We start from the raw sequence: 27,702 nt of genomic DNA, 5'->3' as shown, positions 1-27,702 counted from the left end.
CAATTCAGAGTTTCACAATACTGAAGTTAAAAAAAAAAGGTTAAGTTTAATATAATTTGTAAACTTAAGTTAGACATAAACTTTTGCCCCAGACAAACAAAAGCTTAGATAATTAATGAAAAGCATAGGAACAATGTAACAATTGTTAATGAAGTCCTTCAGGCAGAAAGGAAATTATAACAGATGGAAACTTAAATCTGCCCAAACAAATGAAGAGAACATGAGAAGATGGGTAAATATAAAAGACATTTTTATCCTTAAAAATATATAAAATATAATTATTTTATGGAAAAAATATTATAGTAGTGTACATTTTAAATATGTGATTTAAAGAATGTACAAAAACACTAAGAGCAATGCTATTAAGAGAAAATAAAATTATATGTTATAAGGATATTGTATTGTATACACACTGCTATAATATCATTTAACTAGTTGAAGAAATGTGTAAAGGACAATTACTTACACCTGGACATGATTAATTAAACAGCAGTCTAAACCTTCACACAGTGTGATCAAAGGATATTCTTAGGAGATTAGAGGAGCTCAATGGCTATATGCATATCATATGTGCATACAAAATGATGCTTATCAAAATGAACTCCAAGAAATGGAAGTAAGAATTTTTAAATTTTTTTGTTTTTTGTTTTCATTGTTCTGTCTGCGATTTTTTTCTTTAGTTGATTTCCTTCTGTAGATGCTTCTGATTTCTGTACCCTTTGTCTTGTATACAAATTTTTCTGATTTGGGGAAGGGAAGGAAAAGCACAGAAAAAGTTGGACAAAGGGTGAACCAATTCAACAGTGTTACTCACTAGACACTATGTTGGAAATGAGCTATACAACTTGGCTGGGGAGTCAAAAGGGAGAAAAACTGGGAAAGAATGACGAGGGGGTCACACTGTTCAAAAGGAAATGTACTCATGACCTGACTTATGAAAATGTAACCCCTCAGTACATCACCTTTACAATAAAATTTAACAAATGTAAAAAGACAAAAAACCAGAAATGTGTGGTTCAATTCTAATTTGTTAATAAACAAATCTTGACAACAAATGTTAATTCCGAAATTTACCCAGTCCAAAGAAACCAGGAGAATAGGAAAAATATTAATGATACAAATTAAAATCAAAGTGAAACTGTAGATTTTAATGCATTCAAGTTGATAATAGAATCAAGCAAAAATGTTCTGAACAAATAAAGACAGAGATTGGTAGATTAAATAAGAAACAATACTGAGTAGGAAACAGTTAAAATGTAAGAACACATGTTCACAGTAAAGAAAAAGATACATATGTCCTGAAAATAATTTGTAGTAAATATATTAATATTTCAAAATTTACATATTAATTTTAAATTTTTCTCCCTTATTTTTATTTATTTGTTGTAAAGGTGATGTACAGAGGGGTAGCACTTAGCTAAGTCAGGTAATGCGTACATTCCTTTTTGAAGTATTAGAAAGGAATTTTACTGAGAAACAACTTAAGAAAAACATTAATAAAAGGGCCAATTTTTCAAGAAGCATTACATTCTTAATAAGTATGCACATAACTATAGAATATAAAAGAGAAGCACAAATCTACCATTCTAATGGGATATTTCAATAGCTGATATAGCAAAGAGACTGAAAGGTTATTGTGTATATAGTAAACTTGCCTAGCATAAGATGATAAATTGGTCCAATTCATATTCATAGGACATTTTATACAACTCTTCCAAAAGACATATTTTCTCTATTTTTGATAAGGAAAATCACAAATTAAACAAATACTGGACCTCAAAAAATTCTTAATAAATGGAGTATTCAAAATCATACAAAAACATGTTTTTGATACCATTAAAAGTTAGTTGTATATAAATAGAAGACATCTGAAATACATGCTCAAATATTAAAAATACTTGGTTCTGGTGGCTCACACTTGTAATCCTAGCTGAGATCTCAGGATTACAGTTTGAAGCCAGCTAGGACAGGAAAGTCTGGGAGATTGTTATCTTTAATAAACTACTAAAAAGAAGTGGAGGTGTGGCTTAAATGGTACAGCACTAGACCTGAGGCAAAAAGCACAGGCTAAGGTCAAGTCCCAAGACCAACAAAAAAACAAAAATAAAAAGTAAATAAATTTCAGAGGTAGACACTAAATCTCAAAATATTTTGGCCTTATTCACAGTTACATTGAGTGAAATGGTACCATTAAAGAGTTACTGGGAAAAATGGAATTTTCATCTCAAAAATGTTATTCTTTAAGAAACTAGAAGAATTTGACAAAAACAAACCCAAATTAGCCAATGTGAAAGAAGTAATAAATATGAGTACAAAAAAATCAATACAAGAAAATATAAAAGAAACCACAGTCAAAAGTCAATGAAAAAATCTGGTAATAAAAAGAAATATATTCTTACTTGTTAGGTGTTATTTTCATGCAATGGGAAGCACAGGACACTGTAAGAGTTTCTACAAAAGGACCTATGGTTGTTTCAAACAAAATAGAAAATGCAGTGCATTATTTTCAAGGCAGGCTACTGATAACAAAGATTTATTTTGCTCATTGATTGCTAAAAGGTGAAACTGCATAGCCCTGTATCATGTTGTGACCTGTAACACACTGCTCAGACTGGGAGTGAGGGGAAAGAGGTTTCCAGATTTTTCAGTTTTCTACTAGAAGATGTTAAGTATTGCAGTAAGACAAGGAAGTGCAATTATGAATATATCTTAGACATACATGAGTAAAAAACATGTCCACAATCAATGCAGGCACTTAAGTAGGCAATCATCTGAAATTTACTCAAAAAATTCTGAAGGTAATCAGTGGATTTGCTATATTTCAAAATGGTTTCGTTTTATTTTTTTAATTGTCAAGGTGATGTACAGAGGGGCTTCAGTTACATACATAAGGCAATGAGTACATTTCTTGTGAACCTTGTTATCCTTCTCTCAATTATCTCCTACTTTCCCTCCCCTGCCCATTTCCACCTCCCTAAGTTGTACAGATCATTTCCAATATATTGTCTTTTGCATATCGCGGTTGCACTGGTTACCCCTTTGTCCTTTGTTCACCATTCTGTTGTTCCCCTTCCCTTCCCTACTTCAAAAGAATGTATATACAATACCAAGTATCAGAATCAAATACAGTGACAATGGGGGAAATACCATAGGGGAAGAATATACAAAAGAAACAAAAATCACATCCTACATTAAAAACAACAACAACAAAGAGAAACCTCTTGTGTCCATGTCTTGGAATCCATTTTGCTTGGCATCATCTTATATGATCATATGTATATTACTCTTGAGCTATTCTGGCTTATCTGCTAAATTATCCTAGACATATAGTAATAATTGCTATATTTCTTTGAATCTGGCTTACTTCACTTAATATGATTTTTTTCAAGTCTTTCCATTTCCTTATAAATGAGGCAGTGTCATTCTTTCTGATGGAAGCATAGAATTCCATCTTCACTAGCCATACAACAATGGCCTTATATCTAAAGGCTGGGAAGGGATGGGAAGGGGAAACAAAGGAGGAGGCTACAACGCTTGATAAGAAATGTACTCATTATCTTGCCCATGTAATTGTAACCCCTCTGTACAGTATTTTCACAATAAAAATAAATAAATAAATAAAATATATTTAGAATTCAAAAAATTAAATCCCCCCAAAACAAATCCTCAAAGAAATAACCACCCATTAATAAGTAGGATAAAGACTTAAAGAGAGACTTCTCTGAACAGGAAATAAGAATGGGACAATAGGCCCATGAAGAAATGCTCAACTTCTTCAGCCATAAAAGAAATGCAAATCAAAACAACATTAAGATTCCACTTCACCACAGTTAGAATGGCTTTAACCAAGAAATCTAGTAACAACAGATGCTGGAGGGGATGTGGCCAGAAGGGAACCCTACTGCACTGGTGGAATGTAAACTTGTTCAACCACTCTGGAAAGCAGTATGGAGGTTCCTCAAAAGACTCCACAAAGATCTCCCCTATGACCCAGCAATCCCCACTTCTGGGCATTTACCCAAATGACCTCAAACAAGGCCATACTAAAGTTCCCAGCAAAACTATGTTTATCGCAGCATTATTCACCATAGTTAAGATATGGAACTAACCCACATGCCTCGCATAGATGAATGGATCAAGAAAAATGTGGCACACACACACACACAAACACACAGAGGAATTCTATGCTTCCATCAGAAAGTTTGACATCACCTCATTTGTAAGGAAAAGGAAAGATTTGGACAATTTTTTTTTTCCAGGCACGAGTGGCTCCCATCTGTAATCCTAGCTACTCGGAAGTCTGAAAACTGGGGACAGCAATTGCCAGTGAGGGCAAGAAAGTGAGTGAGACTTTTATCTCTAATTAATTACCAGAAAGATGCAAAAGGACTGTCTCAAGTGGTAGAGCTCTAGCTTTGAGCAGAAGAGTTTAGGGACACCTTTCAGACCCTGAATTCAAGCCCTAGGTTTGGTACAAAACAAAGCAAAACAAAAATTCAGGTTTCTATGGTTCATGTACGGTTTTAAGTGTTCTTTGAGGCTTTATTGTTAGAACCTTGGTTTTCCAGTATTGTGATTTTGTGATGTAAAATTCAATGGGTTGACTGTAGCAGGAGGTCATTGGGTTTAAAGAGATAAGCTATTTTTGGTTTGAGACCTTGGTTAATAGTTGTTATGAAGCATGAGCTGGCCTAATCCAGTGTCTCTCTGATTCTCTCCTTGGCAATGTGGCAAAACCCCGCTCCTATAACCAGTCCTACTCTATCGACCATAAAGTGACAAATCCAAGGAGAGCAGCCTAGCTAGGATCTGTCATTTGGCCCTTTATAGCCTCCAAATAAAAGAACAATAAACTATTCAATAAATTGCCTGCTTTGGGAATTTTGTTATCACAATGGAAAACAGAATAAAAATGGAATAAAATTTAAAATGGGATAAAAATAAATAAGTAGAAAAATCTTAGTCAAACTTAGGTAAATGTCATATACTTAAAAGGATAAAATACTGTTAAGAGAAATTATAAAAGACAAAAGTAATGAAGCAAACCATACTTAAGGATCAAGGTTCTAATAATGATAAATTCTCCCAAATTATTGATTTGATTTAATGTAGTAAATCAAATTCTAATCACATTTGTTTTCCATAAAATTGTCAGGCTAACAAGATTAATGGTTCTTTTTTTCAATAATATGACAATATTGAGGAATTACTCTATCTAGTTTCACAAATTTCCATACAATTAAAATAACCAAGAGAGTAAGGTATAATAATAAAATAAATAACAATTTCATATATTAAAATCCCTTACACAAACACATATATTAATCCATTTCACAATAAATGGCAAATTAATTCATACATTCAACCATTATTCATTATCTATGCAAGAAAAAGTGCAACACTTTGTAGTAGAGTACAATGACATACTGTTTAAGTCATTCACAAGAAACTTGAAATACAAAATGGAGATAGAAATATATAATATCCAGAATAGTTTAGAGAAGAGAATCTTTATGAATTTGGGTTAATGGTTTGTTGAATAGGACATGAAATATGTTAAAAAGGAAAATTTGGCAAATTAAATTTCTGAAAATAAATCTTCTTGTATATCTGTGACTAGAATCCTAGGAATGTCAAAGGATTACCTTCCAGCTAAGAGATATTTATTTGAATAATACATCTTCCCTGAAACACTGGGATTTGAACTATATACTAAAAATTATTTAAGCAGAGCACAGAGGTGCATGTCTTCAATCCTGTCTATTTAAAAAGCCAAGAAGAGGAGAATAATAAGTTTAGTGCCTCTATTACCCTGCCTGGGTAATATAATGAAAAAGTTTTTTTTTTTTTGGATTCTTTTTTTTTTATTGTGAAAATACTGTACAGAGGGGTTACAATTACATGGGCAAGATAATGAGTACATTTCTTATCAAGCATTGTAGCCTCCTCCTTTGTTTCCCCTTCCCATCCTCTCCCTGCCCCCCCAAAGTTGTAAAGTTCATTTTTCGACATAAGGACTTATACATCTCATTGTTGTAATGGGTCAACCTGTAACCCTATTTAAATGATTTGGTTTTTCCCTTCCCCTCCACAAACTATACCAACATCAAATACAGTGAAAGCAGGGGTTAATGGTAAATGTTGAAATGCATACAAAATAATGAACATTTTCTCCAAAAACATAAATAAGTGATCATTGTTGACATCATTTCCTCATAGGAAAATCCAGATTCCAAGTAGAGTATGACACGACTCTAGGGTATGTGTAAACGACTCTAATAATTCCCCAAATGGAAATGACAACAATTCTAGGGTTCAAAGAAAACAAATGAATATCTCAGATATGTTTTGTAAAAATGTAAAATGGCACAGATAGTTTAGAAGAATATATGGCAGTTTCTTTTAAAATTAAATATAACATGTTCGCAAACCATTCCTAGTATCAGGAGAAATGAAAACACAATTTGCTACCAGTAATTTTATGCAATAATTTACTACATATTTATTAATAATAGCCTAACTAGAAATAGTCTATGCATACCTTCATTGGTGAATATACAGACAAATTGAAGTATAAGAAGATAATGGAGATCTTTAAGCATAAGAAAGACATGAGAAACTATGATGAGAACCCACATGGATGAACTGCAAATGCTTTATCTAAATGAAAGGAAAAAGGTATTATTTTACTTCTATAATGCTGAGAAGATACAAACCATTGTTATATTATATTTTATATTTCTATATTACCATTATGTCAATAGTTAACAAACAAGAAATTGTAGGGAAAAATTAAGTGCAAATTTCTATAAGAGAAAATTCTAGGAGTAGTGACTAAATGAATATGCATACTTTTGAAACTTGTCAACTTGTGCACTTAAATTTAATTTTATTTTATATGAACTGTATTTCACTGAAGGTGACAACATTTAATTTGGGGAAATCTGATTGGCTATAAATATGACATTCCCAAACAATATTAATAAAAAGTAAATTAACTAGGCAATGGTTTCTACAATATTGTTCTATTACATTATCTGTGGTTTAAAGCTTGTGTGGTTGTCATTATTAATTTATCCTACAAAGCTCAAAGACTATTTTCTTAAACAGGCAGATAGCATTTTATGCTTCTGTTTTATATGATTTCTGTAGTTGCTACGTAATTGTTCTTAAGTACAAAGGCAGCAATGAAAAAATGGATGTGATTTGCCTAAAAAAATGTTTATTTATAAAAGTAGATAATGGTCAAGTTCCTTCTATCATGTTTGATTGTCTTATCTTTATTGATTACCTGTTGTATATTATGCATTCTTAAATGAAAGGAAAAGGAAAAACAAAATGTGCACCGTGAAACTTTTATGGAGCATTCAATTTGGAACAGGAAGACAACAAATATTTGGATAAATAGTATGTGAGCAACCCACACACATTTTCATGACTTTCCTCAGCCATCAGCTCCTCAATGAGGATATACTTGGATACTTTGTCTAACATGTCTACCTTTACCTCCCTGTTTTAGATTCTATCTCCTTACATTTTTATTCTAGTCAGTAAGTTTGACTCTCTATTATTTGGCAGGTGGTGAGGGAATGGGGGCTGATCAAGAGGAGAAAAAATAATGTGTCTACCAGAGGCAGTAACATAACAGAATTTATTTTGGCAGTTTGGGGACAGTTTGAATGAAAAAGGAAAGTCCCTTGTAACAGGAATCTGCCTACAGGCAACAGAGCTGGGGTCACTATTCAAAAGAGAAAGAGGGCAAGAGAACTCCTGGGAGGGAAAAGGATTAATCAGAAGCAGGACTTACATGTGTAAGTGATGTGGGTCGCTGGGTCAGAGAGCGCTCTTACATCTTGAGATATCATAAGGTATACTCTTATCAATAAGGCAGGAGATACTTTGTGAGATTTTATGAGTGTGCAAAAGGGCAGGTGTCTAAAGAACTAAAATTTGTTTGGACTTTTCTTCTTCTTTCTTTTCTTCTTCTTCTTCTTTCTTTTCTTCTTCTTCTTCTTCTTCTTCTTCTTCTTCTTCTTCTTCTTCTTCTTCTTCTTCTTCTTCTTCTTCTTCTTCTTCTTCTTCTTCTTCTTCTTCTTCTTCTTCTTCTTCTTCTTCTTCTTCTTCTTCTTCTTCTTCTTCTTCTTCTTCTTCTTCTTCTTCTTCTTCTTCTTCTTCTTCTTCTTCTTCTTCTTTCTCTTCCTCTTCCTCTTCCTCCTCCTCTTCCTCCTCCTCTTCCTCCTCCTCCTCCTCCTCCTCCTCCTCCTCCTCCTCCTTCTTTCTTCTTCTTCTTCTTCCTTCTTCTTCTTCTTCTTCTTCTTCTTCTTCTTCTTCTTCTTCTTCTTCTTCTTCTTCTTCTTCTTCTTCTTCTTCTTCTTCTTCTTCTTCTTCTTCTTCTTCTTCTTCTTCTTCCTCTTCTTCTTCTTCTTCTTCTTCTTCTTCTTTCTTCTTCTTCTTCTTCTTCTTCTTCTATTATTTTGTGCCAGTCCTGGGGCTTGAACTCAGGGACTAGGTGTTGTCCCTGACCTCTTTTGTTAATGACTAGCTACACTCTACCACCTTAGCCACAGCTTTGCTTCTGGCCTTTTTTGGTAGTTCAGTGGAGATAAGAGTTTCACAGACATTCCTGTCCAGGTTTGTTTCTATAATTCTTGGATTTCAGCTTCCTGATAGCTAGGATTATAGGCCTGGAGCCACTCAGCATTTGTTCTTGGGCTATTGTTTAAAGCAACTGATATATAGATTTTTTAGTTCAACAGGTATTAAGCAGGTATAAATAGTAAAAGTATTATCAACCTAGAGCACAATACAGAGAGGTTATATTTTGTTCATTTATTCAATATGTATGTATGATGCATATATCTAGAAAAAGCTTAATAAGTGACCTGGAGTAGTGTAAGTGAATTCATCTTGTAAATGTGAAAGATAAAACCTTTCTTGATATCATAAGGGCAGTTAGTTTGTTGCATAACCAAGAGAAAATTTAATAAGTTTTCTTTAACAAGAGTTTAAGTTTAAAATGTTTTATGTGCATAAATACACACTAATTTTTACTTTTTGTAATGTTGAAATAAGGCTTTATTTGAGGATTCCAGCTGCATATTGTGTGCTGGGGACATTAATTCTGTCTTCAGATGGAGTATTTTTAGGTTTGGGGGAGAACATATATACCCATACCTGACCGGTCCATCTTATATCTCAGCACTTTCCCATTCTTTGACAATTACCTTTCCTAAATGAGATGATAATACTTTTATTCATTGACTTAATCTGAATTTCTAAAATGTTTAAAAAACAACTGTCCCTTACTATCCTTTATTAGATTATTAAAATCTGAGTGTCCTAAGTGGGATGACAATATTTTTATTCAATAATCTTCATCTGCATTTATAAAATGTTTGATTGGCTTTTCATAAAAAAGTAAGTGTCCCTTATTATACTGTATATTATACTGTATTAAATATTAAATATACTGTATTAAATGTGTCTAGCACATGCTTGGGAAAAGACACATTGCTTATTGCTGAACTTAAGGCTCATTTTGTGAGGGTAGAAATGTCTCTAAACTTTACCTAGTGGTCTTGGGTGTTCATTAAGTGACTACCAACGTATAATAGATGGACTTCCCTTTTTGCTACAAACAAGTGACAGGGATGCCAAACAACTACTGAAGAAATTGAACCATAATCAGTATAGGCTTAAGGTACTCAAAGAGGAGACACAGAAAAAGTCTGATTCTAAAACTTCCTACCCAAATTGAGAAAGAGAGACTGATGTGGCTGGAGTTTGGGGCCTAGGATGAGAGATGAAAGAGCTGCATGGAAAACGAGTTCCAGAAGCAGTCCCAGAGCTTGTCTGCCACTTGTATAGCTGCACCCTGAACTGCACATTTTTCAGGTAGGATTTCACAGAAGGTGTCAGGCGAAACTAAGGAGGAGCTCATAGGCGAGATATCCTGAGGGTTCACACATCTGGGTTTTGACTCTTCAGAGCAGAGTCCTTACTGAAAATATGACGCAATTAGTAGAGACATCAGAGTTCACAGATTTTCATCTGGGTGGAGGGGATTGCCCTGAAGGGGGTGGTGATGAGAACATTTAGTCTGTCACAATCAAGGGAGTACTACTGGCATCTAGTGGGTAGAAAACAGACATGCTGCTAAATATCCCACAGTGCATAAAGCAGCCTTCCATAACAAAGACATGTTCAGGACCAAACGTGAAAATTACTAACGTAGAGTAACTCAGCTCCATAGTACCTCTAGACTCTCTAGTGAGTATGGTATATTGTAGGGGTCCCAAATAGATTATAATGCAGGTATAAAAGCATAGACAGTATTAGAGAAAAAGTAACTGTCTGATAAAGCAAACTTCAACATTATTTAGAGGAAGAAAATATAATCTAATGTAAAACAATCTATTAATTATAATAATGATAATCCAATAAAAATACAGCTAGTGTAGGAAAAAGCGAGGAAACATCACTCATACATTGCAACAAAAGTAAAATGACTAGGAACAAATGCAGATATAGCAGTGATGATGGAATGGGTGATCAATGACATTACAGCTGCTTTAACCTGTGTGTTCAAAAATATAAAGAAAAGTGTGACCATAATGGTATGATAAATGAGACGAAAAACATAACTAATACAATTGAGTAATATAATATTGAAAAGGAAAATGTAGTTGTGTGGAAGAAAATAAAAAATATTGAATTACTCAAATTATTTCTTTTTCTTTATTTTGGTAGTACTGAAGTTTGAACTTAGAGCTGAACACTAGCTAGTCTCAAAAACTGAACCACAGTTTTAGATTCTTCTTTTTCTTTTTTTGCCCTGGATATTTTTAGTTGAAGTCTCATTTCTGCCTGTGTCTCCTCTTGGAATGCAATCCCCCTAGCTTTTGCTTTCCATTACAGCCCGAATGACAGGCATATATACCATGCCCAGTTTTTTTTTTTCTTTTGAGGTGGAACTGCATGGGAATTTTCAGTCTTCTATGTAACTAGGACAACAGGAATGGGCTGCTCATGAGATTTTTGTCTGTCTGGCCTGGAGCCACCATCCTCCCTATCCTAGCTTGATGTGCGGCTAGGATTATAAGCATGAGGGACTGCAACATTGTCCTTACTGAAGCAAAAGAAACCCATGTAAAATTTTCATGGATTAAAATTTGTATTTTGTTTTGTATGAAATAAGAGAATAGGGAAAATTAATTTTTATTGGCAAAATGAAAGCCTATGGTTGGTTAAGCCAGGAGTTTATTGAGAGATTGAACACAAAACGGTGTGACAGAACTTTCTAGGTGTGATAGAAGATGTCTTAAATTATTGTGATGTGGTTTATATTATACTGATTTATCGATTTCTGTGTATATCTGTAAACATAAATAGATAAATGTATAGATATGTATATATGCATTTATACACTAAATAATTGTACTTGTATATATATTTATATATTCATATGTTGCTTTAAATTTAATAAATACTACATTGAAAATATATACACTTCATTATATGCAAATTGTTTGCAAGTAATTAAAAAATAGAAATATAAAAGAAGAGACCAGGAAAAGAAAAATCCTACACTTCTTCCCAGTGCAAAATGACAATGTGTGACAGGTCAAACAGTGGCTGTGAAATTATATAATTGATTATTGAGACTCAGAGAATGATAGTTCTAAGTATAACATGTTTGTTTGTTTGCATTTTTTTTTTTTTTTGGGTCGGGTCATGGGGCCTGAACTCTGGGCCTGGGCGCTGTCCCTCAGCTCTTCAGCTCAAGGCTAGCACTCTACCACTTGAGCCACAGCGCCACTTCCGGCTTTTTTCTTTTTGCTTATGTGGTGCTGAGGAATCGAACCCAGGGCCTTGAGCATGCAAGGCAAGCGCTCTACCACTGAGCCACCTTCCCAGCCCCTTTGTTTGCATTTTTATTGTGAAAATACCGTACAGAGAAGTTACAATTACATGAGCAAGGTTATGAGAACATTTCTTATCAAGTATTATTGCCTCCTCCTTTGTTTCCCCTTCCCATCCCTAACCATCTCCCCCCACCCCTGCACCAAAGTTGTAAAGTTCGTTTTTTGACGTAATGACTTGTACATCTCATTGTTGCAATGGGTCCACCTGTATCCCTATTTAAAGAATTTGTTTTTTTCCTTTCCCTCCACAAATTATACCAACATCAAATACAGTGAAAACAGGGGTTATACCGCTGGGGAGGGACATGCAAAGCAACAAAGAAATATCTTATAGATATGTTAGAAACAATAGCAAGAAAGAAGAACCATTTGAGTCCTTATCTTGGAGTTCATGTTGATATACTCAGATACGTAGTCCTATAGTCAAACTATCTCTAACTTTTCTTCATTTCTCCCCCAAGTACAGGGAAAGCTTGCTTTTTGTATGAAACTTATTTGTCTGCCTACAGGAAGCTCTTCCAAAGAAATGGCACTGTTTCATTAATTAGGAAAGATGAAACATGGAGAAAATGACGAAGTGAGGATTGTTGCCTATCTAGGTAGCCCTGCCATCAGCTTCACTCTTTTGTATTTGTCATGGAGAACCATTCACAAAACACTTTCTGTACTTTGGACTTCCTTAATTATTGCAAAAGCCATTTACTCTTCGTCTTTTTCCTTATGTCTTCCCATCCCCTTTTTATTTATGACGAGAATATATAAGCCTCAACCATCTGCCCTATCATTGAGTTCTATAGTAAATATAGCTTCTGTGTTTTTTCGCTGTTTTAGTTTTCTTCAGTTAACCAGCTCTCAGATCATTTTTTTCATTGATACTTTCATTACATTTTCTGAGAAATATATTGATGGATCACAAATTTTTGTTAACATGCCTTCAAAAGTAAGACATTGAAAAGTAAAATATATTCATGTATAAAATACTTTGAAGATAGTAGCATTTAAAAATACACTTTCATAAATATTGGATAATTATGCTAAATATTTATAATTATATTAAATAGTTTAATATTGATATTTAATGCAAAATATGTTAAATTGATTATATTTAATCTTTAATTAAAGCTTATGTATCCTAAGATGTATGGGCAATGTGTATGTGTGCATGTTAGCATATTTGTAAATTTTCTTTGATTTAATTTTATCATCACATCTTTATCAGCTTTTGTTTTGAATTTATCATCCATAGTGACATGCTTAAAGCAAAAATGTTTGTCAGAAATAGTGAAGCAAACCACTGTATCATTGTCAATAATACTAAATGTCTACAGAAACCACAAAATTAAATGTCTCCAAATATTACAAACTGTTATGTTTGCATAGGCATCAATTGAGCTTAGAAAAGAGTCCCAGAGAGAGTGCATTTGCATAGCATTTGCATTGCGACTCTTGTCAATTAGCTCAAACATAAGCTTATTCAGTAGACACATATGAGACCAAACTAAAGAAATGTCAGTTCACATTAGTTTCCATAACAGTAGAAGCATACACTATTGGGAAAGAAAGAAAAAGAAAAGTGAATCCTAACATCATTAACATTTCCAGTATCTTAGGTATTTCAGAGCAATAATAATTTTATGAGTACATATTTTCCCTTTAAACCTACACCAAAGCTTTGCAAGCACAAATGATTTTGATTGTGAAAGTATATATTCACTTATTTATGAAGAAGCATTCCTTTTAAACATTGAAAGTGAATAAATAAAATCACTTCATAGGAAAAGGAGTGTGACTAAGATGGTTTAGTGCCTGATTAGCAAGTGGTGGCAAGGCTGACCTCTGAGCAAAATAAATAAACGAAATAAAAGTCAGTATACCTAACGCTACCATATTTTTAAACAAATATTTAACATGACCCACACCTATTTACTTTTGAATTAGATTGAGTTTTTATTCTGCATAAAGAATTCCTATTTATTTATTTATTTTATTGTAAAGATGCTGCACACAGGGGTTACAGTTACATGAGTAAGGTAATGAGTACATTATTTGTTGATCATTGTTACCCCTTCCCTTCCTTGTTGTCCCACCATCCTTTCCCTCCCCCTCCTCCCACACTCCTCCCCAACCCATCATCCCCCCCCCACTCCCCGAAGTTGTAAAGTTTATTTCCAATATACTGTCCTGTGAGTATCCTTGTTGCAATGGGTCATCCTGTGTCCTTTCAGCATTTTGTTATTCCCCTTCCCCTTCCCAGATTAGACATGTGTATATACGAAAATCAAATACAGTTACAACAGGGGTATGCCATAGGGGAAAGAACCATACAAAGAAAACAACAACAACAAGAAAAACTGAAATCACATGGTACATTTAGAACAATAGCAATAAAGAGAAACCTCTTGTGTCCATATCTTGGGGTTCATTTCACTTGGCATCATTTTATATGGTCATATGTATATGGCTTTTTATCCTATATGTATATTAATTATTGCAAATAAGGGAAACCATGGGACCTAAATTTCATTGGGACTGGGTTACTTCATTTAATATGATTTTTTCCAAGTCTTTCCATTTCCTAACAAATTGGGCAATATCATTCTTTCTGATGAAAGCATAAAATATATACATATTATATATATTATACCACATTTTCTTGATCCACTCATCTATTGAGGGACATCTGGATTGGTTCCATATCTTTGCTATGGTGAATAATGCTGCGATAAACATAGTCGTGCTGGTAGCTTTAGTGTGGTCTTTTTTGTGATCATTTGGGTAAATGCCCAAAAGTGGGATTGCTGGGTCATAGGGGAGCTCAATGTGGAGTCTTGAGGAACCTCCATACTGTTTTCCAAAGTGGTTGAACAAGTTTACACTCCCACCAACAATGCAGTAGGGTTCCCTTTTGGCCACATCCCCTCCAGCATCTATTGTTGTTAGAGTTCTTGATTATAGCCATCCTAACTGGGGTGAGGTGGAATCTCAATGTTGTTTTGATTTGCATTGCAGAGAATTCTTATGCATACACATATTATAAACTCGATATCAAGTTTAGGAGATTAGTTTTAGAAACTGGTAAATACTTTATTGGAGATAATTTTTAGAAAAACAAAATTTGTCATGTCAGAATGAATTTTAACCTTCTCCTTAAAGGATTCAATACAGGAATAGGAAGTTTTAGCCAGGCACCTATGGCTCATGCCTGTAATCCCAGCAACTCAGGAGGCTGAGATCAGACAACCACAGTCCAAAGCCATCCTGGGCAGAGAAGCCCATGAGACTCTTGCCTACAATTAAGCACCCCCAAAGCCAGAAATTGCGGTGTGGCTTAAGCAGTGAAGAGCTAGTCTTGAGCAAAAATGCTGAGGTATAGTATCCAAGTTCCCAGGCCAGGGACTGGCACACACACACACACACACTACGTTTAATACAATCCAGATGGAGTGTAATATTTGACTTGGACTTCATTTCCTTGCAACATTAAAAACTACTGACTTATAGGGTACTGTGTTTCCTATTAAAGTTTTAGAAATTTTTGTCTGTATGAAATACAATTGAATGTTCATGAGACCAGAGGCTCATCAAGTTCTTGCTTTGCAGCATGAGGATGCAATGAGGTTATTCTTCCACTGCATGGTTGTCTTATTCCAGATCAATGGTGTCAAACCTGAAGTTCCCTTAACTTTCATTTCTCTACATATATGTCATTTCTTTTTGTCTACTTAAATTTCTGTTTATGTCTTCCAGTATAAGGGCCCAGTTTATAATGCCTGCTAAATTCTTTCCTTTGTCTTGATGAGTGAAATGAATTGCTCTGACTGCTATCTGAGAAGAAAATTAGAAGCTGGGAAGGTGGCTCAGTGGTAAAGTGCTTGCCTTGCATACGTGAGTCCCTGGATTTGGTTCTCAGCAAAACATAAACAGAAAAAGCTGGAATTGTGGTGCTGTGGCTCAAGTGGTAGAGCGCTAGCCTTGAGCTGAAGAGCTGAGGGACAGTGCCCTGGCCTAGAGTTCAAGCCCCACAATGAACAAAACAGACAAACAGGGATGTATCATCAACTACTGTGGTGGAATGGCAGCTGCACCATGACAGAGGCCTTAGCTCAGCTCTTTATGTCCAATGAACTTGCATATTGCTTTTCACATAGAAAATGTTTGGTACTTACTTTTTTTTTTAACTTTAATTTTTTTTGTGATCATACTGTACAGAAGGGTTACAATTAAATGGGCAGGATAATGCGTACATTTCTTATCAAGCATTGCAGCCTCCTCTTTTGTTTATCCTTCACATCCCTTCCCAGCCTCCTCCCTACTGCCCCCACCCAATCCTCCCCCCCCCCTTCCTTCCCTTCCTCCCCCCCCCCCCCCCCCCCCGCACCAACATTGTAAAGCTCATTTTCCACATGACAACTTGTACTTCTCATTGTTGCAACAGGTCCACCTGTATCCTTAAACGACTTGTTTTTCCCCAATCTCTTCCACAAGTTATACTGACTTCAAATATAGTAAAAGCAGGGGTTATACTGTGGGGGAGGGACATACAAAGCAACAAAGAGATAATCTTATAAATGCGTTAGAAACAAATGCATGCAATAAAAAACCATTAAAATACATATCTAAGGGTTCGTTTTCCTAACATCACATTATCTGACCTCTTCCATTTGACTCATACATATACTAGATATTGCAAATAAGGAAAACCATGGGACCTATGTTTCTTTGGGCCTGGCTTACTTCACTTAATATAATTATTTCCAAGTATTCCCATTTCCTAACAAATGGGGCAATGTCATTCTTTCTGATGGAGGCATAGAATTCCATTGTGTATATATACCACATTTTCTTGATCCATTCATCTACTGAGGGGCATCTGGGTTGGTTCCAGATCTTAGCTATGGTAAATAATGCTGCAATAAAAATAGTTGTTCTGGTAGCTTTAGTGTGGTCTTGTTTGTAAACATTTGGGTAAATGCCCAAAAGTGGGATTGCCGGGTCATAGGGGAGCTCTATGTGAAGTCTTTTCAGGAACCTCCATACTGCTTTCCAAAGTGGTTGAACAAGTTTACACTCCCACCAACAATGAAGTAAGGTTCCCTTCTGTCCACATCTCCTCCAGCATCTGTTGTTGTTAGAGTTCTTGATTATAGCCATTCTAACTGTGGTGAGGTGGTATCTCAATGTTGTTTTGATTTGCATTTCTTTTATGTCTAGGGATGTTGAGCATTTCTTCATGTGTCTATTGGCCATCCTTCTTTCTTCTTCAGAGAAGTTTCTCTTCAAGACTTTAGCCCACTTATTTATTGGGCAGTTGTTTCTTTGAGGATTTGTTGTTGGGGGATTTAATTTTTTGAGTTCCAAGTATATTTTAGATATGAGACCCTTGTCCGTTGTTTGGCTAGTGAAGATCTTCTCCCAATCTGTGGGCTTTCTATTGATCTTGCTAGCTATGTCCTTTGCCATGCAGAAGCTCTGCAACTTCATGCAATCCCATTTGTCCAACCTTTCTTTGATTTGTTGTGTTTCCGGGTCTCTATTCAGAAAATTTCTGCCAGAGCCAAGGAGACCTAGGTTTCTCCTATTCCATCCTGTAATGTTTTCAGAGTGTCTGCTTTGACTTCGAGGTCTTTGATCCATTTGGAGTTGATTCTGGTGCAGGGTGATATATAAGGATCTAGCTTTAGTTTTCTACAAGTAGTTAACCAATTTTGCCAGCACCATTTACTGAAGAGGCTGTCTTTCTTCCATTCTACTGTTTTAGCTCCCTTATCGAAGATTAGACGGCTATAGGTCTGTGGGTTCATTTCCGGATTTTCAATTCTATTCCACTGGTCCTGAGGTCTGTTCTTATGCCAAAACCAAGCTGTTTTGATTACTATGGCTTTATAGTAGAGTTTGAAATTTGGTATTGATATTCCTCCAGCAGTGTTCTTTCCGTTGAGGAGCGTTTTTGCTATTCGGGGTCTTTTATTGTTCCATATGAATTTTTGGATTGCCTCTTCTTTTCCTTGAAGAATGAGGTTGGAATTTCGATAGGTATTGTTGAATTTGTAGATAGCCTTGGGAAGTATTGCCATTTTCATGATGTTAATCTTTCCAATCCAGGAGGATGGGAGGTTTTGCCATTTTCTAAGTTCTGTTTTGATTTCCTTTTTCAAGATTTTAAAGTTTTCATCAGAGAGGTCCTTCACTTCTTTGGTTAAGTTAATTCCTAGGTATTTTATTTTTTGTGGGGCTATTACAAATAGAGTTGCTTTCCTAATTCCAGCCACACTTTTCTCATTGTTGGCATACAGAAAAGCCATTGATTTTGGGGGGTCAATTTTATACCCTGCTACTTTGCCAAAGTTTTGAATCAGCTTGAGTAATTTGGGAGTGGAGTCTATGGGATTCTTTAAATATAAGATCATGTCATCTGCAAAGCGGGAGAGTTTTATTTCTTCTTTCCCTATTTGGATCCCCTTTATGTCTGCATCTTGTCTTATTGCTGCAGCTAGGCATTCTAATACTAGATTGAAGAGAAGTGGAGAGAGTGGACATCCTTGTCTTGTTCCTGAGTTAAGAGGAAATGGCTTTAGTTTTTCACCATTAAGTATAATACTGGCTGTAGGTTTGTCATATACAGCCTTTATTGTATTGAGGAATGTTCCATGGATTCCTAATTTTTCCAAAACCTTCATCATAAAGGGGTGTTGGATCTTGTCGAATGCTTTTTCTGCATCTATTGAGATTACCATGTTGTTCTTATTCTTGCTCCTGTTGATGTGATGAATAATATTAATTGATTTGTATATATTGAACCAGCTTTGCATCCCTGAAATGAATCCTGTTTGATCATGGTGTATGATTTTTTGGATGAATTGTTGAAGTCGATTAGCCAAAATTTTGTTGAGAAGTTTTGCATCAATGTTCATCAAAGAAATGGGTCTATAGTTCTCTTTCTTTGATGAGTTCCTGCCTGGTTTTGGGATGAGGGTTATGCTGGCTTCATAGAATGTGCTCGGCAGTGAACTTTCTCTTTCAATTTCATTGAAGAGTTGGAGGAGTATTGGTGTGAGCTCTTCTTTGAAGGCCTTGTAAAATTCCGCTGTGAAACCATCTGGTCCTGGACTTTTCTTAGCTGGGAGGTCTCTTATTGCTGTTTCTATTTCAATGCTTGATATGGGCCTGTTAAGCTGGTTTAACTCATCTTGGTTTAGTTTTGGCATGTCAATATTTGCTAGGAAAAGGTCCATTTCTGTCAAGTTCTCAAACTTATTAGCATAATGTTTTGAGAAGTATTCCCTTATAATGTTCTGAATCTTGGTTGTTTCCGTGGTGATGTTTCCATTCTCATCTCTGAGTTTATTTATTTGGGTGTGTTCTCTTCTTTTTCTGATAAGATTTGCTAAGGATCTGTCAATTTTGTTAATTTTTTCAAAGAACCAATTTTTTGTTTTGTTGATTCTTTCTGTAGTTTTTTTGGATTCTAATTCATTTAATTCTGATTAATTTTAATTATTTCTTTCCATCTACTGGATTGTGGTTTATCTTGCTGGTCTTTTTCAAGGAGGTTTAGATGTGTCATTAAACTGTTGGTTTCAGATCTCTCCAATTTGTTGATGTAGGAGTTCAGAGCTATAAACTTGCCTCTGAGTACTGCCTTTGCTGTGTCCCAGAGGAGCTGGTGATTTGTGTGTCATTTTTGTTGAATAGCATGAACATTTGAATTTCCTTTCTAATCTCTTCCATGACCCACTTGTGATTCAGCAGTGTGTTGTTCAGCCTCCATGTGATACCAGACTTTCTTTGGTGGCTTTTGGTGTTGAGTTCTAATTTTATTCCCTTGTGGTCAGAGAGAATGCAAGGTATAACCTCAATGTTTCTGAATTTAGACAGGTTTGCTTTGTGGCCTAAAATGTGGTCTATTTTAGAAAATGTTCCATGTGCTGCTGAGACAAACGTGTATTCTGATGCTGCTGGGTGAAATGTTCGGTAGATATCTGTTAAATCTAGTTGATCTACGCAGCTGTTTAGATCAGCGGTTTCTCTGTTGAGTTTTTGCCGGGTTGATCTATCTAGTGGGGAGAGTGGTGTGTTAAAATCCCCAACAATTAATGTCTTTGGATGTATATGGGATTTGAAGGAAAGTAGTGTTTCTTGGATAAATTTGGGTGCTCCATTGTTTGGCGAATAGATATTTAGAATTGTAATATCCTCCTGAAGGAGAGATCCCTTAATTAGAATGTAGCGACCTTCTTTATCTCTTCTCACGAATTTTAATTTGAAGTCTATTTTATCTGATATTAGGATTGCATGTTTGGTACTTATATAACAATAATTAGCAAATTAAAACTAAATATCTAAGGAGATCTAGTGTACTTCATTTATTTTGTAAATAAGAGAAATATTCCAAGATATTAAATAATTTCTCAAATTTTTAAGTATTTATGATACCGATGATACAGATTTCAGAATAAAATTTCTTTAAATACTTTTTCTTTCTTAGGAGAGTTACCTTAAATATATATATGTGTATGTATACATATATATATGTACTAAGGAATATGTGTTTTAACTTGTTAAAACATCTTCATTTTTCACTTACAAACTAAGCTGATGTTATAGAAAAAGCATTACATCCTAGATTGTATTTCCTCTCTCTACAATCTCCCAAATTGCTCACCATCATTTCTGTGTTTTCCTTCCTACATCCTCAAAACAACATTCCAAAGCTTCACTTTGAAATGTTTAAAAAATAAAATCATATTTAATTTTCATTTCAAAGATGGGTCCAAATTGATTATGATTATTTCTAATATTTAACCAGTATAAGCAATAGCATTACAAAATATTGTACAAATTTATTGGCAAAAAGGGCACAAATTTGTCAACAAGCAGAAAATGGAATTAAACATTTATTTTCCTTTTTATTGTTCAAGTATAACTTGGCTATATTGTGCTCACACTTTAATTTTGGCAAAACTGTTTTTTTTAACTAATAACATGGAAGTCACTTCAAATGTTTTATTTAACCTGGAAATCTAGATTTAACATAAATAGTATTTTCAGAAATTTATAATAGTCTAAGTGCTTGTAAACCTCATGATAAATTTCCATGAACTGTGTTTTAAAATGTTTTCCATTCCTGAATTTCTAGACAAAATTGCATATACAGTATACATTATATGATGATAGGTGAATTACTTACTTTAATTTTAACTACATCAAGCCTAATTTCACTATCTTATGATCAGAAAATGTCATTTATTGGTATATATCCTTCAGTAATTCTGCACATAATCTCTCATTCACATTAACCAAAATATTTACAATGTGCAGGTCTGAAGTATTAGAGATGTAAAATGTTTGTAAAAAGTCATGCATTAATACGTTCCAAAATAGAGTCAGAAGGAACTTGACAAAGCTCCTTATTATCAATTTTGATTTAGTTTCATTTAAATTTGAAAAATTTAAGTGTGCTTAAAGCCATTAATATACATATACATTATAAATACATATGCACATATATATTTAAACATATATATCAAACTTAAAAGATAACATTGGACATTTTTTGTAATAGTTTTATATACTTATATACCTGTAGGGAACACATGAGAGGTTACATTTCATCATAGTTAATAAACATTTATCATCAAACTTCTTGTATTGTTTTCCTACACAGAAATAATAATCTATCGCATACTTCAATATGTATTCATCTGATGATTGAGTTAAGCATTATAGTTTGTTCACAGTAAACCAATATTATCCCATGTTGAATTATATTAGATATACTCTATTAGATTTATTAGAGGCAAACAATATAGTTGCAAGCTGTAGATTATAGAACTGATCATCTGTTTCTATATTGGCTATGAAATTAACTATCTGTGCGACTGAGGTACATTGTAAAAATTTCTCTGGTTAATGTATTATCACTTAAATAAGAATAGCAAGAATACTTAAATTATTCAGCTTTTCTGATGGTTATGTTAACATGCATCATTCATTTCTAAAATTACTTTTTATTATTAGACATATAAGTTCCACCATTATTATTGCTTCATAAAGTTTAGTCCCATTTTTTTGTTCTTAATGTAGTTTGAAGTTACAATATTGAGAAGATTTTAATTTTTAGAATTTTGACCTTGTTTTTATGTTAAATCTGGCTCATTTAGGATTAATAATCTCATGTTTGCCATTGTTTTATTATTTTCCTATATTACTTTTAGAATATGATTTCCATATGCTACCTCTGATATTTTAAGATATTTGTTTAGGGCCTATTTGACAGGGTTTTTTTCCAATGCTTATTTGACTTTTATTTTGGTCTTTCATTTTATTTCATAGTGTGTATGTGATTTGTCAAATGGTGATGACACATTCTTTGGAAGTTTGTGGAAAATCACGAAATCATTGAAATTGTCCTTTCCCTCATACAACACATGGTGCATCTCTCAAGTGTTCAATTATTACCACAGGGCAGCATAGTTTGCATCTATCCACTTTGAACTACAGTTTTGAATTTAAGATTCTGGGATTTTGAAGAGAGGGTATATAAACAAAGGGTAACTACAATTCTGTTAGTAACATTTAAAGAAAATGTGTGAACTCCCAAATTCATTTTTTCTGGTATTTTTTCATATTCTTCACTGAGAATTCCTCTGTTGGGCATTATTTGTGAGATTGAGTAGATTGCAGAAATCCTACTTGCTTCACTACTATCTTCACACACATTTAACAAATCATTCTCCATCCACTGAAAGCCAAGAAACTTTGGACAAGCAATTGTTTCACTTATCTGTATTATGTGGATTTTTACTTATTATTTCTGGTTTCCAAAGAGTTGACACACTTTTGAACTTTATATCTTTTGAAATCTAACCCTTTTAAACTCTGTCATCCATGCTTTCAATATGTCTCAATACTTTGTCCTACATTTATGTTTATTCCTTCTTGAATAGTTCCTTTAGGCATTGAATTCCCAATTGCTCCCTGAACAATGCTCAATATATATTATATATATTTCATCATAGTCAAATAAAATTTCCAGAATTTATGTGGATGCTAAGAATTAATACCAGCTTAATCATTTTCCTGTACAATTCCATTCTATCAGTTCAAGCACAGATTAACATTCAAACACAATGGTAGATAATAGATACTATCAAAACAGACTGTATTTTAATTTTTTTTTAACACATCAGAAAGTAAGCAGGCTATTTGGAGGAACTGACATCGATGAATAACTATTTTATGTATTAATGAAGAAAAAATTCTATAAAACTGAGGAGAATGCTTGAAATAATCTTCAAATACTTGAACATAAAATTGTTCCTATAAAGAATAATCAGTTAGAAATTTTAAGTTATATAATGAAAAAAAGAATTAGGATGCCTGAGTTTTCAGAAATTACAAATAATGTCTGAAATAACCCTTTTGTGTTCAAAAATGAGGAACAAAGATGTTTTTGCTGCATGAGAAAATGAATTGCAATAAAGTTTCAGAGCAGAATAATGTGAGTATAGATATCTCTGATGTTCAATTTCTTTTATATGTCCAATTAACCTTTATTAACTTAGAAAACATAGCATTTTAATTTGATTGGCAGCAGCAAAGCTGGAATCAGTAAAAGGAGTTGAGAAACGCTGCTGGAAAATCATGGTTTATTAATACATCATTAAGCAGTTTAAATGGATTCCAATGGTGTATGTCTAAAGAAGGAAATAATTCAGCATTTGTTAGTTACTGACAGAGTACAGGATTGAAATTTACAGTTTAAGCTTTATGGTAAACCTCTTAATGTGCAAGCAATTGAATTACATATCACAAAATGATAGTGTATGTCATCTACTAAGGAGAACTAAAACTGTTAATGATTATATACATTTGTCCACAAAAAACATATCATCCAGTAATATAAAGTGAAAGGTACGTGTATGAATAAAGTAATATATCTGTAATATGCATGAGATGGGATTTGGTCTATTTAAGTATCTAAAGTTAAATGATGTCATTTATATCTAAAGTATGCAATTGAAGTTGTATTTTGTTTTCAATGAATAAATAGTAAAAGTATCCATAATATCATATCACCATTTCATTTTCTCTTTATGGTAATACTGCAGAATATATCAAGAAAACCAACAGCGTTAGCATTTGAGAAACAGTTGTTTCTTTGTTTTCTAATCTCAGTCTAAGATCATGGATATAGTAATTTCTCTCTATAATGTAACTTTTAATACATGAACCATCTTGAAAAATATGTTCATGGGTAATTGATGCTAACCTAAAATATAAAATTATTTTCTTGGAAATATGTATTTTTAATTCTTATAAAATTATTATTTTGTCAAATTTAATATTATTGAATATACATATATACACATATGTATATATGTATATTTATAACATATATAGTTTTGAAACATAAAAGATATATAAATAACTTACTAACACCTTTCTAATCTCCTTCCTTTCGTGTAATCTAATCTGTCAACTTTGTTTTATCTTTGTACATAGATATTTTCAACGTTGACTGGAATGCCAAAAAAAGCAGCCACCATAATTAAAGTAATTTGAGTGCATTAAATAAACTATTCAATTATATATATGTACATATATATACATACATATATATATATCCCCTTTTATACTTTCAAGCAACAAATTGATTGTGAACATTTGGGATGGTGTTTGAGGAAGAAACACATAATGATCTTGAGCTCGTATCAACACCTTTGTCTTCTTCCAAGCGGTGATTACCGATCCTTCTAAATACAAGCACATCACACATTGTCAAGATTCTTGGCTGTATTCTAGTTTGTTAACCAAGTAAGAGCTTGGTCTCTAAGGAAACAAGCATTTTCAAGGACAACTTTCATGTTTTTATTCTGTGTGTTTATGGAGCAAGATGGCTTGGAGTACTGATAGAGATATCATCTAAGATAGAGAAGGTAGATGCCATTGTAATTGAAACAAATGAGGATAAAGACAGAACAATTTTGATGTCTTTCATAATGTTGTGAATGATAGTTCTTAGCAAAAAGATAGTATGAAAAAAATACATAATGAAAACTTGAGTTTTGTTGGGCTCTGGTGGCTCATGCCTATAATCCTAGCTACTCAGAAGGCTGAGATATGAGGATCGCAGTTCAAAGGCAGCCTGGGAAGGAAAGTCCATGAGACTCTTATCTCCAATAAACCACCAGAAAGCTGGAAGAGGCACTGTGGCTCAAATGGTAGAGCACTAGCCTTGAGCTGAAGAGCTGACAGTGCCCATGCACTGGTTTCAGTGGAATCTGACAATGTCCAAGGAAACATAATTTAAAAAGTCATTTCTGAAATATTTCTGGTCATGTATGTAAATTTTTCATACTAACTTTATGAAAAAATGGGCATATATTTCCTAGGTGGGAACATGGTATGATAAATTCACAGTTTAGATAGGAACAAGATAGTGATGCGAGAAAAATAAAGACCAAGTAGAAGGCAGCCAAGTACAATTACACTATTTTTATGAAAGAAAATAAGGGGATATCAAACCAAAATAGATAGAGTAACAAAGAAAACTAGAAAAAGTTTCACAATCATTTTTCCATCTTGCTCTTTTCTCAGAAGTTAAAGGAAGGGGATTTGTTAGTCAAATGAAAATGGTTGACAGAGCAGAAAGGCATCATACCAATAAGTAATTATTTTTTTCTAATTAAATTAAATATGATTATTGACTACTGGAAATGTGTATTGTCATTCTTTGTTCGGATTTTTATTAACATCAGTGACCTGAAGTAAACCTATCTATCTTCTTTCTCACTTTTGAAAATTTTAATGTAAGAGAGGACAGAATAGAAACCACTGTTGTGGGAATTCTAGTCTCAAAATATTAATAAGCCTGATTGCTTTGCTTCTTCATGTGTTTGGAGCAAATCTGAAGGACAATAAGAAAAAAAGAATAAAAATAAATAATAATAAGTAAACTAAAGCATATATTAAAGTTAAATTTAGAAACAACAAAATATTTTTGTTTAAACCATTTTTCTAGGACACTAAATATATTTATATATATAGCGCCTCTTATATACATATACATATATATCTATCTATCTAAGTGTACCTTAGTTGTAGAATACATTAATTGTACAATTCTATTATGATTCCTCATAAAGTCAGTAGGTCACTTCTTTATTAAAATGAACAATGTAGATACAGTAAGATAATATATATGTATGTGTACTATCTTTGTTGAATACTGTTATCATAGATAGATAAATGATAAATCTATAACATGTATTTTCATAGAGCTTCCCTATAATTCAGCAATCTCACTTCTGGGAATTTACCCAAATGACCAAAAACAAGGCCACAATAGAGCAACCAGTGCATTACCAAAGCCAAGATATGGAACCAACACAAATGCTTCCATCTGAAAGAATAACATTGTTCCATTCAAAAGGAAATGGAAAGACTTGGAAAAATTATATTAAGTGAAGTAAGCCAGACACAAAGAAAAGTAGGTTGCATGATCTTCCTCATTTGTAAGAATGAGACATTCTCAATAACCCAAGGGCTTAGTGCGTTGGACTATATATAATGAAGCATATCAACATGAACCCCAACTTATGGAAACAAGAGGTTCTTATTAGACTCTGTACATGATTTATTCTTTTTTCTCTATTGTTTTATTTCTTTTTCTTTCTTCATTTCTCTTAGTTTTTTTTAACCTCGTGTTTTTCATAATAGACAATGCAATATGTGGAAAGGAAAGGGAATCTCAGAAACAGCATGACAGTGGATGAACCACTCACTTGACACTATTTTGGATATGAACATTACAACTTTGTAGGTTGTTAGGGAGGTAAGTGGGAGATAATGAAGAATGGGGTAACAATGATTAAAAACAAAGTACTTATAGCCTTACATATATAACTGTAACCCCTGTTCACCACCTTTTCAATAAAAATAAATAAAATATAAAACATGTATTTTTTCAGCAAAGATAGCAATATAGAATTCAGGATTAACATTTCCTAAACAACAAAAAAACTGAAAACTGAGAAAATGTATGTATTATTTATTCATTTTTTATCCTGAAGAAATGAAGAAAAAGCAAGAAACAGAAAAAGCAAGCAACAAGCATAAAAGTAAGAGAGTGAGAAAGAGAATGAGAGAGAGAGAGGGAAGTCAAGAAGGAACAAAGGAAGGAAGGAAAGGGAAGGGAAGGGAAAAAAAGAAAGATAGTTTTCATGATAAGGAAACAGATACTAGAATAAGCAAAGTGATGAATTGAAAGAATTCATCATGAACACTTTTTAAAATGTAGGATAAGGCTTTTCTAGGAAAGTGAGAGTTCTACAGACAGAAGGAGACAATGTACATTATCATTATATTATATAATACCAGGTTAAAGACCAAAAGGTTATTTGGATTATAGCAACAAATAGAAATGGAAAGAACATAAATGATAAGTACCTGATGTATCTCAGAAATAATGAAAAAATAAAGCCTAACAGATTTAAAAGTACATATGCAGATAAGCAAAATTCTGTGACAGCACTAAGGCATTAATCATGGAAGATTAAAATTACGTCCATGCCAACAGACTAACAATAGAATGATGTACTGAAAGGTGGCACTTGCAGAAAATTGGATGGATAATGTATGATAGTATTTATAAAGAAAAGATATCTATATGGACCTTAGAAGTTAGATTTAAAAAATAATATGGAAGAAATGATAAATGTGATTAGCACAAAAAGAATCAATAAAATATAGTAAGGTAAATTTATTAAATATCAAG

This window comes from Dipodomys spectabilis, unplaced genomic scaffold, assembly GCF_019054845.1.
Source record: "Dipodomys spectabilis isolate Male_0828 unplaced genomic scaffold, ASM1905484v1 ptg000002l, whole genome shotgun sequence".
NCBI lineage: Eukaryota > Metazoa > Chordata > Mammalia > Rodentia > Heteromyidae > Dipodomys > Dipodomys spectabilis.
Note: the sequence above shows the minus strand (reverse complement) of the source record.